General features: G+C 38.5%; 1 protein-coding gene across 3 annotated transcripts in view; it reads right to left on the minus strand.

Moving 5' to 3' along the window:
* TMC1 (transmembrane channel like 1) overlaps positions 1-16,570 on the minus strand; it is a 202,054-nt gene that overhangs the window by 164,904 nt on the left and 20,580 nt on the right. For 2 of the 3 annotated variants that reach the window (XM_036239377.1, XM_036239375.1), the window contains exons 1-2: positions 13,673-15,062; positions 11,828-11,877 (exon numbers count right to left, since the gene is read on the minus strand). The gene's annotated coding sequence lies outside the window, so the exon portion shown is untranslated. Of the gene's footprint in view, positions 1-11,827; positions 11,878-13,672; positions 15,063-16,570 lie in introns of those variants that run through there. The other variant, XM_036239376.1, reaches the window with a different exon arrangement.

The following is a 16,570-nucleotide window of genomic DNA, read 5'->3' on the forward strand; positions in this document are numbered from 1 at the left end:
TTTAGGAGTGGAGATTTCTGGGCCCCATCCTCCAGTGAAAGGACCAAGGAGTCAGTGGAACTGGCATGGAGACAGGGTGATTCTGAGGCCAGCCCAGAGACATAAAGAAATGAAAGTCTGAGTTTTCCAAGGCAGAGTCCTGGATAGCAGAGACCAGGAAGGTGATTCAGAGAACTGGGGACAAAATTGTAGATTCCAGGACAGGAATGGATTCAGGAGAAAGAAACCAGAGAAAGCAGCTTGCAAAGAAAGGGGAGTGGTTAGAGGATCAGTTTGAGTATGTGCTTAGGTTACCAAACTTTGACCTATACTTTAAAAAAGGCAGATAAACAGATTATAAGTGATGTATAAATAAGCACGTGATTACAACCGCTCACCATGCAGAAAGGGTCAACTCTGAAATCAAATGGATTATGTTGATTTTTAAAAGTGAAAAAGGTAGGACAAAGAAATGAAAAGGAACTGAGAAAATTCCAGAAGCCTCAGATTTATGTTTACTCTCCTCAGATCAATTCCAATGGTACAAAACAAAAAATTATTAACGGACCAGCATCAACAGGAACAAAGACAAGGAATTTTCTATTCTGGGATGCCTTGTTCATTCTATTCTTTCCCCAGGCCCTCAGGCACTGCTAGAGTATGTTTCTCAGAATGCCAGCCCTAGAGAAAGGCTGCAGGTGACAAATATAAAAAACTGCACATATTATAACTCAGCTTTGACTATGCCCAAGGCACATTAGCATGTTTAATACTTCGAGAACACTCTCCTATTGGAAGTCCTTATTTCACAAAAGGCTTTTGTAGCATCCCTCCTAACACTAGTTCCTGGGAACACACCATCAGAAACAATGCCCTATGGCAAAGTCTGTAGTGGCCACACCCTCTGCCTGCCCCATTGCCAAGATCGGGAACTAAAAGCTGCACTGTCTAAATGCAGAGTTGTTCAGACTACCAAACACTTCCTGTTTGAAAGAAAACTTCTCTGGGCTTTCAGATTCACTGCGTGCACAGGAGGGATAAGAGTGTGGCTTGTTTGTCAGTTGGTTTTTCTCATTGGACTGGTTAATAAACAGATAGCACTTTTAATAACATGACATACCTGCGAGGGATTCTCCACCTCCTTTGTGGGGATAGGAACACACACACACACACACACACACACACACACACACACACAGAGCAGAGTGGAGAGAAATTATAGTGTTAAAGAAAAAATGACACAGTCGAAGTCCTTGAAAAGGAAAATAAAATTGCAAAAGGTAAAGACGAAAACACAGTAAGCTGGCTGGATGAAGGCCCATAACTCAGTTGGCTTGTTTTCCAGCAAGCTAATCCTCCCCTCCCTTGAAATCCCAGCTTGTAAATATATTTAGAGTTGTTCAGACACAATATGCCTGATACGAAGAAATCCACTTAGTCATTGTTCCTGGTGAACCAGTTTTGCAAGAGTTAACCTAACCCCTTGCATAAAGCTAAAAAGAGTGCACCAAAAGCTTTATCAAAGAAGAGTTGTGCTTTATGCCTAAAGTTTAGCTGACCTCAATCAGGCTGCTACAGAATCTACAATGTTATTTACTTACAGAGTGAACTGTTTTGATCTGACTAGAAACGAAGGCATTACTCAGTGTCCTGGCTAGTACCTGTGTTCAGTGATACTTCTCTCTCTTTTATATACACAGCAAGTGCCCTGAGAGTTTGAGGTTTCTTGTTCCTGTGCTCCACCCATCCCCCTGGGCTCAAGCATAACTGTCTGAAAAGTGGGAGCTTCTACATCAGTCATGCCAACTTGTCATATCAACTCCCAGAGTGATCAAAGAATTTTAAAGCAATTAATCTAAACATGACTCTCCTAGGTGGTGAGCTGCTTGAGGGTGAGAACAACCTGGCTCCAGAATTTCTAAGAAGAGGAGCAAAGGGCAGAGATGTTACGAGAAAAGGAGCAGTTGGAGGCTGTACCTATGGGACTTGACTTGAAACAATGGTTTCACAGTAAGCAAATTAATTATCCTTAGATTATATGCTATAGGTCAATAAAAAGCAGCAAGTTTTTTTTCTGAGAAAAATCCCAGTGGCCGATATTGCAAAACAAGAATGCCAAGGCTGGTAAATAAAGCATGTTCCAGGAGGAAGGTGTTGGGGGTTCAATGAGGGGCTAGGCAATGCCCATCAAGCCACCCCTTGGTGCTGGGTAGGAAACAGAACTGATTTGTCTTGACACCCCAGCTCTTAGCAATAATTTGTGCAAGTGGGAATCCAAGAGATGTTCGTCGATGCAAAGGGGCACTGAGCATTTTAAGGAGAGGAGAAAGGGAAGATTAAACAAGGAGGAAAGAGAAAGAACAGAAAGAAGAGGGCCTAAAGAAAGAGGTCACAGAAGTAAGAGAAAAGAGAAAAAAGAAGAAAGAGAGAGGACGGAGAAGGAGAAGAAAGGGGAGAGGAAAGACCATGACACATTCCCCACACAAGCTGAGATTATGTAAGATATTTATGGGGCTCCTTAGATTACAGTTGTTGGTGTTTACCATAATCATAGTTCTCGCTTTATGAAATCGAACTCTTTTTCTTTTCTTTTTGCATCTGAGCTACTTTCTAGAAGTGGTTTTGTACAGCTTGCTTTTGTACCCTAAGGGAGATTTCACCACAGGGCTCCTGCTCTTGTGTGAAGTCTAGGTGCAAAAGAAACCTACCTCATTTCCGCAGGTTTACCATCGAAAACATTTCCCCAAGGACCTTCTCCTAACAAGTTCTTCCTGTACTTCTGAATACTTGTTTAGCTGATGGGAAGATATGTGTGAGCCCAGTTTTCATCACCCCAGCCCTCTTGCCTGGTTCAGAGATACTAATCAGGAGCTAATACTTTACAGCTCTGTCATTTCCACGCAAGAGAAAGAATTAAAAAAAAAAAAGTCACAAGCTCTGGATTGTGAAGTAACAAGATGAGTAATACAGCTGGGAGAGAGAGAGAGAGAGGGAGAGAGAGAGAGAGAGAGAGAGAGAGAGAGAGAGAGAGAGAGAGAGAGAGAGAGAGAGAGAGAGAGAGAGAGAAAGAGAGAAAGAGCGCAAAGAAAGGACCTGGGGCCACCCTGAAGAGCTGCTGTAACCCCATACCCTTCTGGTGTAAGGCTCCTTTGTTTCAGTTAGTGTTGCCTTCTGGGCAAGAATGGGCCAATAAAAGGCAAACCATCTGTGCATGTACTTCTCTCAGATGTCTACAAAAATCCCCATAGTTGTTCCCTCTGGGGAGCTCAGACTGTTGTCATTATTCCCAATTCTTGTTCCAGAGATTTTCCAATCTAAAAACATGGTATTTAGTTTTTAAACTTCATCTCCTATTGTGGAATAATAATACAAATGAGATAATACATGTAAACACATTATACAAGTATTTATCACCTTTTAAGAGATAAAAGGGAGGTCAGGGTAGGGGCTGAGAGGGAAGGCCTGGACAAAAGAAGTACAAGAGCCTCATGGCAGTTCGCAGCTGTCTCCTCTCCCTACACCCAGCTCTAGCTGAGGGATCCAACAGTCAGCACTGGTCCTGACTTTTTAGGAGTCTAAGCTTTATGTTAGAGACCAAGGAGTGAACAAGTGCAATGAGTTATTGTTCCAACAATGGGAGGTGAACAGAGTGTGATAGTTTTGTGTGTCAACTTGAGAAGGGGTGGTAGGCACAGATAGGTGGTAAAACATTATTTCTGGATGTGTCTGTGAAAGTGTTTCTGGAAAAGATTAGCATTTGAATAGGTAGACCTAGTAGATAAGATGGCCCTCACTGATGTAGGTAGACACCAACCAACCTGATGAGGACCTTGACAGAACAAAAAGGCAGAGGAAAGGTGAATTTGCTCTCTTTGCTTGAGCTGGGACATCTATTTTTCCCTGCCCTCATTGACTGGTTCCCCTAGTTCTTAAGACTTTGGACTCTGACTGAGTTACATCACCAGCTTTTCTTGTTCACCAGCATGCAGACAGCAGATCATGAGACTTCTTGGCCTCCATAATTGTGTGAGCCAATCATTATAATAGATAGATATAGATATAGATATAGATATAGATATAGATATAGATATAGATATAGATATAGATATAGATATATCTTAATATATTCTCTTAGTTCTGTTCCTCTGGAAAGCCCCAATACACAGGGACATGTGAGAGCATATGTGGGCCCTGTAGAAGGGGTAAGTGGCCAGAGAATATGCTCAGAGGAACTGACTGCTGAAGATTCACCTTTGATATGTGTCATACTTCTCAGGACCCCTATTGTAGGATAGGTTTAGAAAACGACAAAGAAATAATTTATCCACCTTAAATTAACTTGGTACCATCTATCAGTCCAGACTTCCTATGATTATCACATGGCCTTTCACACTCTCTCTGTGAGTGGATAAGATTTTCAATCAAGTTTCAAAACCGACTCCATACAATTGGAGGAAAGAGTGATGTTAAATGCCTTTTGTAAAAGCAAGCAGTCTGAAACTGGACTATTGCCTTAATCTGGGTTGACTGAGACTCTGGCAATGGAAAATTTTCAACTAGAGAGCAATCTGAAGGAGTACAACCTCTGCAAAGGAAGAAGTCTCTGCAGCAATAATCAGATATTTGTTTTGCATCCCCAATATCGCTATAGCAGTTCCCGAGCCAAGGATTTGGGATGGCTGCCCACGCTGGAGCACCCAGTGACTTGGGCACCCCATTAAATGACGGTCACTCAACATACTTCCCTATCTATGTTCTTTAACCATCTGTACTGGAGGAGATGCTGCTCGCTGCTCTTCCTGTTCTCTTTTATTACTGCCAATCCTGCCATCTTGAAATTTCTTTGTTTCCAAGAAACATGTATGTGGAGGACAGAGCAATGTCATTGCCTAATTAAAATGGGAAGCCAGGGATGGGGGGAAGCAGAGAGACAGAAAAGGGAAAACATTTTGAAAAATAAACATTTGACATAAGTAACACTAAAATGTTACAGTCAGAAATCCTAATTAAAGAGGATGAAATAAGTGAGATTTTTTTTTCTCTGAGAATTACTTAGGATCGTTATAAACCATACAAAGGAGAATAAGACCAGCCACTTTGAAAACTATTACCTGTTTCCTTAAGGGCTTAAAGTGAGGTATGTTTTCTTCCAAGGTATACACACAAGACTTAGCAATAGCATCCCTTTTTTCCTTCATTCTGGGTTACTGTGGTGGGTGGAAATGCTGGCACAGCATACCGGTGTCATTATGTACTGTAAGGCCATTTGTGGGTGGTAGATTTTGTGGCTGCACATTCATTCTACCTCTTCTTATTCTAAAGCCCCTAATTACAGAAGGACACACTGCCCATCTGCCTATATCACCCTTCTTTATTCTGATTCAGTCTTCATTTTCTTCATTTTCTTTTAAACAGATATGACATTAAATTTCTGGGGAGCAAGGGTGAAGGTGGAAAGGATGTCCCTAAAGTAAAGTATCTGAGAGAGAGAACAGCAGGATGGGCTATGACTAGACACATGTGAACTGGACAAAGTATATAAACAGAAAATTCGTAAGAAAGAAAATCCAAATGGCTAATAAACAAGGAAAAAAATGTTTAGCCACGCTAGTGATTAAGGGAAATATCTACTTAAACAATAATGAAATAATGTATTAGTCTGGGATTTCCAGAGAAAGAGAACCAATAGGAGATACACACGCACACGCACACACACACACACACACACACACACACACACACATTTAAAGGAATTGACTCATGCAGCCATGCAAGCTTAGAAGTCCCCAGTTCTGCAGTCAGCAAGCTGGAGGACCAGGAAAGATCAAAGATAGTTCCAATCTGAGTCAGAAGGCCTAAGAACCAAGAGAACGAATGGTATAAGTTCTAGTCTAGTCCTGTTGTGAAGACAGGAGAGGATCCATGTTCCCACTTGAAGACAGTCAGGCGAGGAGAGAGAATTCTACCTTACTCTTCCTTTTGGTCCTATTCAGGCCTTCAGTGGATTGAATGAGGTCCACCCACATTGGTGGTGGAAGGAAGGCAATTTACTCAGTCTATCAATTCAAATGTTATTCTCATGCAAAAACAGCTTCACAGACATACTCAGAATAATGTTTAATCCAATAACTGAGCAAGGATACACTTTATAGCATTGTTGATAATACTAAGAAAGGTGGAATTGCATACCATAGAGAAGATTTTAAAAAGAAAACTTAATCTATATGGAGCAGCATGATAAATCTTAAAACTATAGCATGGCATTTAAAGAAAGAAAAGTGAAAAAAGATACATTCAAAGTGATTCCATGAGTATAAACATTTAATGTAAGTAGAAAATATTACTATATATTATTTTTTGGTAGATAAAAATGTAGAAAGTTATTTTTAAAAAACATGCATTAAGCTTATTTGCACCAACTTCAGGATAGTGCAAACTTATGGGATACAGAAAGGGGGAGGGGAGGGGAAGTGAATAGCAATTGGATGATGTAGCTATAACTAAAATTTTATTTACAAAAAAGGAAATTTGGCAACATGTTGATCTCTCTTAAATCTAAGTGCTGCGTATACAAGTGTTATGTTATAGTCTCTACTTTCCTGCATTTTCTTCAAATTAAAAATGGAATAAATGAATTAAAAAGCAATATTATCATCAGATCCCATAAAATGTAATCGGTGATCAAATAAAAGAATATATACTAAAAACAAAAACAAAAACAAAAACAAAAAAAAACCTGGTAGAATATAGACCAAATTGTCAGTAATGGTTGTGTTTGAGAAACATACTTCAGGTGGTTTAATTCTCTGCTTTCTACATTTTTATTTTGTTTGAACTTTTGCCATGATCTTGGATTATCTTTGTAATCAGAAGCAGCTGAAATGTTAAAAAGGGACAGAGGAGGTAAAGAAAGATTTAAAGAAACTTACATTTAGGTCCTTAATCAAAAAGCCCCCTTTGAGCCCCACCCCTTGGTGTCATTTTTCAAAGAGTAGACCAGAGGAAAAAAGGAATGCATTTATGTTCTTAGAAGCCAATAACCAGCTAAGCCCCAATTTTGCAATTATGCAACACCAGCTGCCATTTCTGAACATTCACAAAGAGCTAAAAAAGGGCTCATTATGTTCCTCTGAAAACTGTTCCTCATCCTGTATTCTCCGTCTAAATGAATGTTGCCACTATACTCACTAAGTCCAATCAATTCTACTACCTTGAAAACTTCTGTACCTGCCACTCTCATCCCAATACCACCGCCTTAGTTTAGGTCATCTTACTGATTGGTTCTTCTTCCTGCCTCAGCCTTTAACCCTTTGAATCCAGTGTGCAGGACAATCAACCTGAAGCACATTTGATCATATAATTCCCTTCCTCAATGAATCATCTCCACAAAAATGTGTCCTTGTTTCTCATTACTGACAAGATGAAATGCCTACTCTTTAGAGTGGCTTCAAAAGTCTGGAGACCTTTCTGAGCCAGCTTCTGTCTCTCTCACCAGGCTGACCCCTTTCCATGTACACATCAGCCCTAAAATCTTTCTGTAGTTTCCTGTAGTTTTCTGGACTTCACTCTGTGTTTTGCTTATGTTGCTTCCTCTGCCTAAAATGCCTGGCCCTATCTACTTTACCAATAGGCTCAGCTCAATACTTCCTTTCTAAAGATTTTCCTGGTTCCTACCTCTGTATACTCAAACACACACACACACACACACACACACACACACACACACACACACACACCATCGGTCACAGAGTCCACCTTTTTTTCACTGTACTCTACTCTTATTTTATGAATTTAAAGATTTCCCAATTCCTTCCAAGTATATTAAATACAAACTATTCTTGGTTTTAATTATTTATTTTTAGTTTATGTCTGTATTTCTCAAATTACTTCCATTTTGACAAGGGTCGATTTATTTTTCTTGGATTGTCTTATTCATGCTGTTGGTTTTCCAAACATCACTGACAATTCTATATCCTATTTAATTTACCTTGCATTTTCTAAAAGTTTTTTGGGATCTCTTATCTGCTGATAACATCTCCTTTTTCCTTTGTTGTATAGGTTTATTTCATTTTTTATATCCACAATTTTATTTCAGAGAGGTATGGGAAACATAATGAGTAAATACAAATGTTCGATCCACTATCTAGGACCAAAAAGCGAGCCAATCAGTTTAGAATCCACCAAGCTAACGGACATTTCATAAGAATGAAAAATAAACAACCAAACAAATTTCTCAAGTCCCCAAATACTTAAGAATGAAAGTCAAGAATACTGTAGTTAAGTAATAATTATTTATAATAACTGTGAAATTTACAATATAAGCTTCTTTGAGAAAGACCCTATGTCCTCTACATCTTTGAACTCATAGTGCCTCACACAGTCCTTAACTCATAGCATGACTCTAAGTAGTTGTTGAATAAATACAACACTAACACAAGTTCTTGAAGTAATACTCTTACCTTATTTTGTTCTGATCATATTCATGCTAGAATATGATTCTAATTTAGTTTGCACTTTAACTGGAAATTGGAAAAATTAGACCAAAACAAAAGTACAAAAAGCATGTTTAGAGTAGAGGTTCTTACTACTGTTGTGTCAAGCAGTACATCTTCCCCATAGGTAAAGCTTTGTGATTGACTGAGTGTGGGGCAAAGGGGAACATTTTGAAGAGGGAAGTTCAGCTTGGAAGTTTGAGAAAGGGTGTAGGAGGAAGCAGCAAATTTGGGAAAAGGGTCTTACCACAAAATCTAAACTATCTTTATCTGGGAGATCCTGAGCATTTCTCCTTTTCCTCCAAAAACTTCCCAAGAAATAAAATTGGCATGAGCCCCATACTCCCATCTTCCCTTTCCACATTTCCACTTACAGGTTTTCAATTCTCACAAATGCAATATTCACAGGGAACAGATATAGAAATTTGACCAAAGTGTAAATTTAATGTATGGAATACAACAGGATCTAGGACTGGATTGTCCCAGGTTACGACCAATTTTTAGAGCCTCAAGATAGAGTCTTGATTAATAAACACAGATCCAAAAGGCAGAATTGTTTATTTGAGACAAAATAAGAGGACATTAATATCTTAGCTCTCTTGAGCTGGAGAGCTACTTTGTAAATGGTGCTAAGTAGCCATTTATTCTTTCCACAAAAGGGAAGAAAGACTAGCTTTTTAGTGTCAAATATCTGAAACCGTTCTGGAGAAAAAAGTTACAATGATGAACAATGTAGAATCTATACCTGAGAATTTTAAAGACTGATGAGGAATAGAGACAAATAAACAGGCAACTATAAGAAGGTATGATGACTCCTACAGGGAGTCGTCATGGAAAGAGGAAAGAATCTTGCAGCAGAGAAAACAGGCTTGAGAACAGAGAACGAAGGGCTATGAAGTCCTACTAGGAGTGTATTATGGCTCTACAATCATCTGTGAAGTGGAAGGTGGTGAAGCCTGAGGCAGGGAAAGAATAAATGGACTTATGCCCCACACTAGAAAGTTTGAACTTGACTATGAGGACAAGTGGAGAGCAATGGCACAGTTTGAGTTTGGCATGCTACAAGGTCTGATTTGTATTTTAGAAAGCTCTCTCTGGCTACGTTATATAGAACGTATTAAGAGATGAAGAAATTTACGTACCTGGTGTTGGAAGCTCAGATAGACTGGCAGTAACCTTGGAAAAGAGGAGAGTGATCCCAGACTAAAATCTACTAGGAGCAGATTAGAAAGAAGTGAATGGAATCCATTCGAAAGATGTGTCTATGGCAGAATCAACAAAAGTAGGGGGAAGAACCTAAACCCGAATGCTATATATAAGCTTTTTATGAGCTCCAAGACTCCAAAATGTTTAGCTCTTCCCAATGGGGTCCCCTTGTGGGCTTTTCCTGTTTACAATTCTATTTCTCCTGCCTTTACATGTTATTATTGTTGAGTCCTCCCCTTTCCACCGAGGGCCTGTTTTTTGTTGTTGTTGTTTTTTAACATTTGTGGTCCATTGTCCATCTCCCCTTACCAACCCAGAGGATTGGTCTCTCCTCTCTCTCCCACCTACCCCACTCCTATACACATCTCAAAGCCTATGACATTCCTTATGGAGTGGCTTCCTGAGGACTTCCATAAGAAAGGCAGTGATAGCCCTTGACGACGCAGGGCCTTTGGAAGAACTGAGGGCAAATGAGGGAATGCAGGAGGGATTTCCAGGCAACTGGTCTTGTTTACAATCTCATCTCCTGTGTGTCAGTCCCTTCTCTTGATTTATTCTACAGATGGTCTATTAGTCACTACTGCAATAATCATGTGTGTATACATATACACACACAATGCTTAAACATACACACACACACCCTTTCAAAGGACAAATTAATTCTCAAAGATATATAGTCTATAAAATGATAAAGAAAAAGCTAAACACTTTCCTAACTACCTCATAATTTTCAAGGCATCTCTCTTATACAATAGATTCAGTGTTTTATTTCCTCCTCACCTTTCAAATTGTTCTTCAGTCTTGACAGGGATGAGAAAGGGCCTATTGCTGAGTTATAACACCTCTTTACGGTCACCTTCTAGGTACCCAAACGCCCATTCAAAGCTTTAAGATTACTTGAACTAAAGACTTCATTAAATTTAGTCTAAGTTGCTCAACATCCTATGTCTGCCTGGAGTAAAGAATAGCGGGTAGTATTATTGCTTCAGATATATCTATCTGTTGTGTTATTCTAATCAGATAATAGAAATTGTTTAGCGGCAGTGCAATGCCATGGAAAGGACATTGACTAAAGTGAGAACTTGTTTCAAAAATGCTCACTAACTGCCTGATACCAAGTAAATTTTTTCATTTCTTTGAGCTTTAGTTTTCTCATCAGTAAATGATGAATAACATGGGTTGATTTTCATAATCAATTTATATTGACTGCAAACACAGTATATATGTGAAAGTAGCTGACATATAGTAAGTGATCAAAAATATACTGTACTTATTTTTGTTTAAAGATAGAAATTATCTAATGAAACAATTAATTTTTGTAAATAAATATGCTGAAGCTTAGAGAGGGGTAAGATTTGCCCGGTCCCACAGAGTGGCAGAGTCAGAAATAGATGCCAAGTTTCCTGATTCTTGCTCAATGTTCTTTCCATTACACCTTCTGGAGTGAGCCTGGAGTGTGTATTTAAAGAGATGAAGCCTTTCACTATAGAATCTGTGCCCCAAGGACATGTCCTCCTCAGCTCCCCCCACCCCCGCCATGTCTAGGCTAATGCCAGTTCTTTTCAATGTCCATGTGGTTTTGCCTTGGATGGAAAAGATTTTTTCCAGCACCACCTATCCTATTATTCTGTTGCGAAAGGGTAATCTGTCAGGCACATCAAACATTAAAAGCAGCTGGAACATTCTGAGGTTTGTAGTGTGTATATTTTTCTCACCGATTAAATCTTCACTCTTCGGCTATCAGGCAGAAGGGAGGAAAAACTGTTCTCCTCCTCCTCTAAAAACAAGAAAAGCTTTTAAAACAGTTGGCAGAATCTACTGTTCAAAGTGGTAGAGAATTTAAAAAATTTTCAGGCAACATCAGATGAGGAAGGCAAAAGAACACATGTGTTCAGGATAAAGTTTGTTTTCTCTTGATCTGAAATATTGCTGCTTCATGATTCTAAACTATTATCATTAGACCCAGATTGTAGCCAGAAATTTTATTGACACAATTTAATGCTTTCCTTCACTTACCATAATTAGGAAAATATAGGGGAAATTTTAAGCTGAGCTCATCAAATAACAACAACAACAACAACAAAAAACTGGCATTGGTAAAAATATAATTCCAAGTGGCAGAGTAAAGGATTGGTTTCCTCTTTACTCACAGTTGATGTGTGCGATTGGAGTTATCACCAGGACTTTGATATGATATCACCTGGGAAATGATAACCAAAAAAGGCTTAGATGCTTGGTTGTCCCACCAGCATCTGAAACTCAATACATTCAAGTTAAAATTTATTATCTTTCTCCCCTTCCAAAATTTATTCTCCCTCCAGTATTCCTAATCTTAGCCAAAGCATCATCAATCATTGAAGACATCAACTCATTCTTTTTCCCCATCATCTATCCTCCTTCCATCCCAAATGGTCTCTTAAGTCCATTTTTTAAAATCCCTGAAATGACTCTGGAATCTAATGTCACCGTGCTAATTCTGACTTTCATTGTCTCTTGAATTACTGGCACTCAAATTTGATGAATTAGTCCCTCGGAGTCTGCTCCTATCAACCTCCAATCCATATTTCTTATGGCAGACCAAATTATTATTGAAATCTATAAAGCTAATGATGGCCACTTTCTGTGGCTCCCTGTTGACTAAATAAGGCAAATGACAACAACTCTATCAAAGATACTTACAAACCGAGTACATTAGGGTGAAGTTCATGTACATGAGGCTGACTCAGGATATACAAGAACATAGGATATCATTAACTTTTATCTGACCAAAGTTAAATAAAGATAAATGGCCAAAAATGTTTTTATACACATGTGGAATTCCGTGGTACATACTTGCTTTGCTTCTGCAATAAGATACTTGCGTAATTTGACTCTCGAAAAGTAAATAGTAGTAACTTATGACTCATGATATAATTGTTTTCATCCAATCATCAGAGTTTGACAGTTGGAAATGGCAGGTATTAACACCTGTCTCTGGGAGATATCATGATAATTAGTGTTTTCAACAATGTTTTGAGCTATGGAAAGCTAGAAACAAAGGTAGGGTGATGTGTCGTGGTTATCAGACACAATTATTATTTGTTTTCCTTGTAATCAAGAACATACCAAACCCAGAGGGTCCTTTTAATATACCTATTTAAGAATGAATTGATATTCCTCAGACAAATAAAAGCTTTCAGACAATGGGATTCTTTTCTAAATTCAACCTGAAATCTGTATCTTTCGAATTAACTGATGCCTCCTAAACACCCAATATCATTGACCTCCCTGTTGCTAAATCTGTCTAGATATTTCTTAGTCCTCACAGTATTTGACATAGTTGACCATTACTGGCTCTCTTTAGCCAATCTATTTTTCATTTGTTTTTATTTAGGTGAAAGGATTATGGATGAATTATTTTTCTTCATTTCAATTTTCCAAAATTTAACAGTTCTTTTTTGGTGGCCACCATGTTATATTTTTCCAGGTTTGGTGTCTGCTTTGCAAGCTCTTTTTGTTCATCCATTCCACCATTGTTTTCTTTTTCTTGTCTAGGCTCCATTCTTTGCTTTCTGGACTCTCTGCTGAGCTGTATCGCCCATTATTGTGGTATAAAATTGAAGTTATGTTTATATAAAATTATATCTCTTATTCCATTACCTATTTCAGCTTACTTTTTAAGAATTTTTTAAATTAATTATTATTTTTTTAATGGTGACATTAACAAAATCCAGTAAGTTTCAGCTGTACACTTTAGCAGGAAGGCATATATGTATTTACACTGTGTGTTCATCTTCTATAGTTAGACTTCTTTCTGTCACCACATATTTGACCCCCTTTACCCTGTCTACCTCCTCCTTCCTTCCTCCCCCTTACCCTCTGGTAACCACTAGTCTATTGCTTACTTTTATCAAAAGAAATGTTTTCCTCTAAAGGTACTTTGTTAGTTTTCATTCTACGTCTCAAATCTCAATGAAGTCCATTTTAAAGAAAAAAATGATTGGCTCATCCCTTACATTAAAATGTGTTCAGTGGAATTCAACAAGGCATCAAACTGGAAAGTTATGCAACTTCCTTAGTCCTTCAGTTTTTCAAACAAGAATTTTGTGATTGCAGAGTAGATCATCCATCTGGAGAAAAAAGTGCACTTTATTGACATTTCTTATATTCAAAACAATTGTTGAAAAGGGAAATTACACAACTTTTCAACATAAAAGGTTTAACTTATAAACACAATTTTCGAGCTATTAACATTTTAACAGAATTCTTTTGCATCACACACACCCATGCACACATACTTGATAAACATTTTAAATGGAGATCTAAATATCTTTCAAAGAGAGATAGGACATAAGTACTAGGAAAGTTGTTTGGGAGTGGTGTGGATATTGATAGATTCCCCAAAAGAGACAAGTAGTGCACATCTGGATGACTGCAATTTTATCAAACATTTTTATAGTTGCAAAGTACTTTAAAATAACTCCTCCTGACCAGAACATAAGCCAGATCACCATTATCATCCCAATTTTTCAAAGATGAAATAGCAATAGACATCAGCAAAGCAATCTGCCCTCTTCCAATAAAGAAATTTCAAGTAGTAACAGATTAGAAATCACTAAGCCTCACATTCTATTTTGCGTGAGCCAGAGTCCAGGTCTCTCCATTGGAAGAGTACTTCTTGGAATTTACCAAATTTAAACAAAGCAGTGCACAGTTGTCAGAATTTCCCTCTGACCATGGAATCTCGAAATCAATGCAATTCGAATTATTTAACAAACTCATGAGGTGGGCCACCAACACACTAGAGTTCCACAGGAAAGGGAAGAGATTTAATTCTCATTCTGTCAAGCTGAGGTAAAGTAATAAGAGTGAATAAGAATTTTTCTGAGAAAGAGACATTCACTAAATAAACAGACAAGTTAGAAATGCTTCCTGTGCCTCCGTTTTGGACAATTCTCTTCACTGAAGAAGCATTCTGATTTTACTCCTTGTTACCCTCATGATGCTAGGAGAGCACATATACTCTCTCTGAATATAACCTAAAATGTTATTTTATGTTTAATATTTAAATAATTTAATATTAAAATTTAACATTGAAATTAATATTAAAATAATTACTCCTAGTGACTCTTTTTTCCAGGTTCTGATGTTAGGTCCTGGCCCAGCTACAGAGGCCCACAGAAAAAGGAGCACCAAACCAGCCAGAGTTCTAGATATTGCTCAATGACAGTGCAAATTAAAGTGAAACAAACCAGCTTGTTTTTCCTCTCCAGCTTCTCTCCAACCAAAACACAGGAGGACCTGAGCAAGCAGAGCAAACCCACAGGCAAATGACTCACTGGAAATCTTGAATGTTTGCTAAGTAAGGTCTTCTGCAGCATCCCAGATCAAACGGCTCAGGCTCCTTCTTCCTCAGCCGGCCCTGACTCAGTGAAAAGGCCAGAAGGCAAGTTGCCTCTGATGTCTGCTCAGGAGACTCATGACCCAGGTCTGGGGAGACATTTGTCTGATGGTGGTGTTACTGTTTGCTGTTCCGTTCTTAAGTTTTTGTGTGTTTTTGTTCATTTAATGATTGTAAAATATTAAATGAACAAAACCACAAAGTGTTCTATATTAAATGAACAAAAACAAAAAGTACTCAATATTAAACATTCGGAAAGAAGAGAATGACCCCCCACCCCCAAACAGCGGGAAAATGACTACACATAATACCTTCTAGATGCAACCAGTTAACACTTCCATCATTCTTCTATACCAGTGTTTCTCAAGCTCAACACTTTGACATACTGGACTGTTTAATTCATTGTTGAGTGTATAGGGAGTGGGGGCTGTTCTGTGTACTGTAAGATGTCCAGCAGCATCCCTGGCCTCTACTCACCAGATGTCAGTAGCATTCTACCCCCACTCCAATTGTGACAACGAAATACCTCTCCAGGCATTGTCAAATGTTATCTGGGAGGCAAAACTGCCCTAACTGAGAACAACTGCTTTAGACACTATACTTTTGGAAAGCAAGAGTGTCATTTTGGGATTTATACGTGAGAAAGTTTTGGGAAATTCGTTAGGGAGAACTCAGTCCAAGCTTTCCTGTCACAAGGGAGGAAGCTTACAGGGAAGTGATTTGTGTGAAGCTACCCGGTAGATTCATGGTAAGATCTTAGTTTCTGATCTACTGCTCTTTCTACCCTTCTCTTTGTGTAATTCTTATATTCCTACTTGGTAGTCACCTATGTAAAAGACAATCAAAAGCGCCTTTTTCTATGACACTTGAATTTCAACCAATTATCATTCCTAGTATAAGGTGTGAGTTTTCCTGTTCTTCACACTTGTCCCTGGCTAATATGACTGGTCCCATGAATGATGACAGATTCTACTCTGCTAAAAGGAAATCTAGTTTTCTTAACTTACATGCCTTCTGCTACGGGGTGCTCAAGAAATTCCCTGAAATCCTTGTGTTTCAGAACTTAACACTCCTTTTTCTGCTCCTTGTTAGTTTTTTATCTTCATAAGGCAACAACCCAGTAATTTAGGGTACATTTTCTTCCCTCTTTGTTCTGATCCATTAATCTAAATCTCAGTCCTAAATTTCTCTCTGGAAAAGCCCCTGCTTCTATTCAAATTCAAACCCCCATCATCTTCTATCTGGAATAAAGGAACAGTCTCCTTGCTTCTATTCTTGCTCCTCTAAAATCCATAATCTACTGTTCACAGAGCTCTTATCTTTTTAAAATGTAAATCAGACCATGTTATTCTGCTTAAAATATTCCCGTGGCTTTCCATACACTTAAAATTCAAATTCCTTGCCCTTCCCTATGAGGCCTTATGTCTTGCCAGCCCTCCACCCACTCTGCTCCAATCACACTGGCCTTGTGTTTATTCTTAGGCATTCCAAACTCTGCCCACCTCAGGGTCTT

Source organism: Rousettus aegyptiacus, unplaced genomic scaffold, assembly GCF_014176215.1.
Source record: "Rousettus aegyptiacus isolate mRouAeg1 unplaced genomic scaffold, mRouAeg1.p scaffold_m13_p_3, whole genome shotgun sequence".
In the NCBI taxonomy this organism is placed as follows: Eukaryota; Metazoa; Chordata; class Mammalia; order Chiroptera; family Pteropodidae; genus Rousettus; species Rousettus aegyptiacus.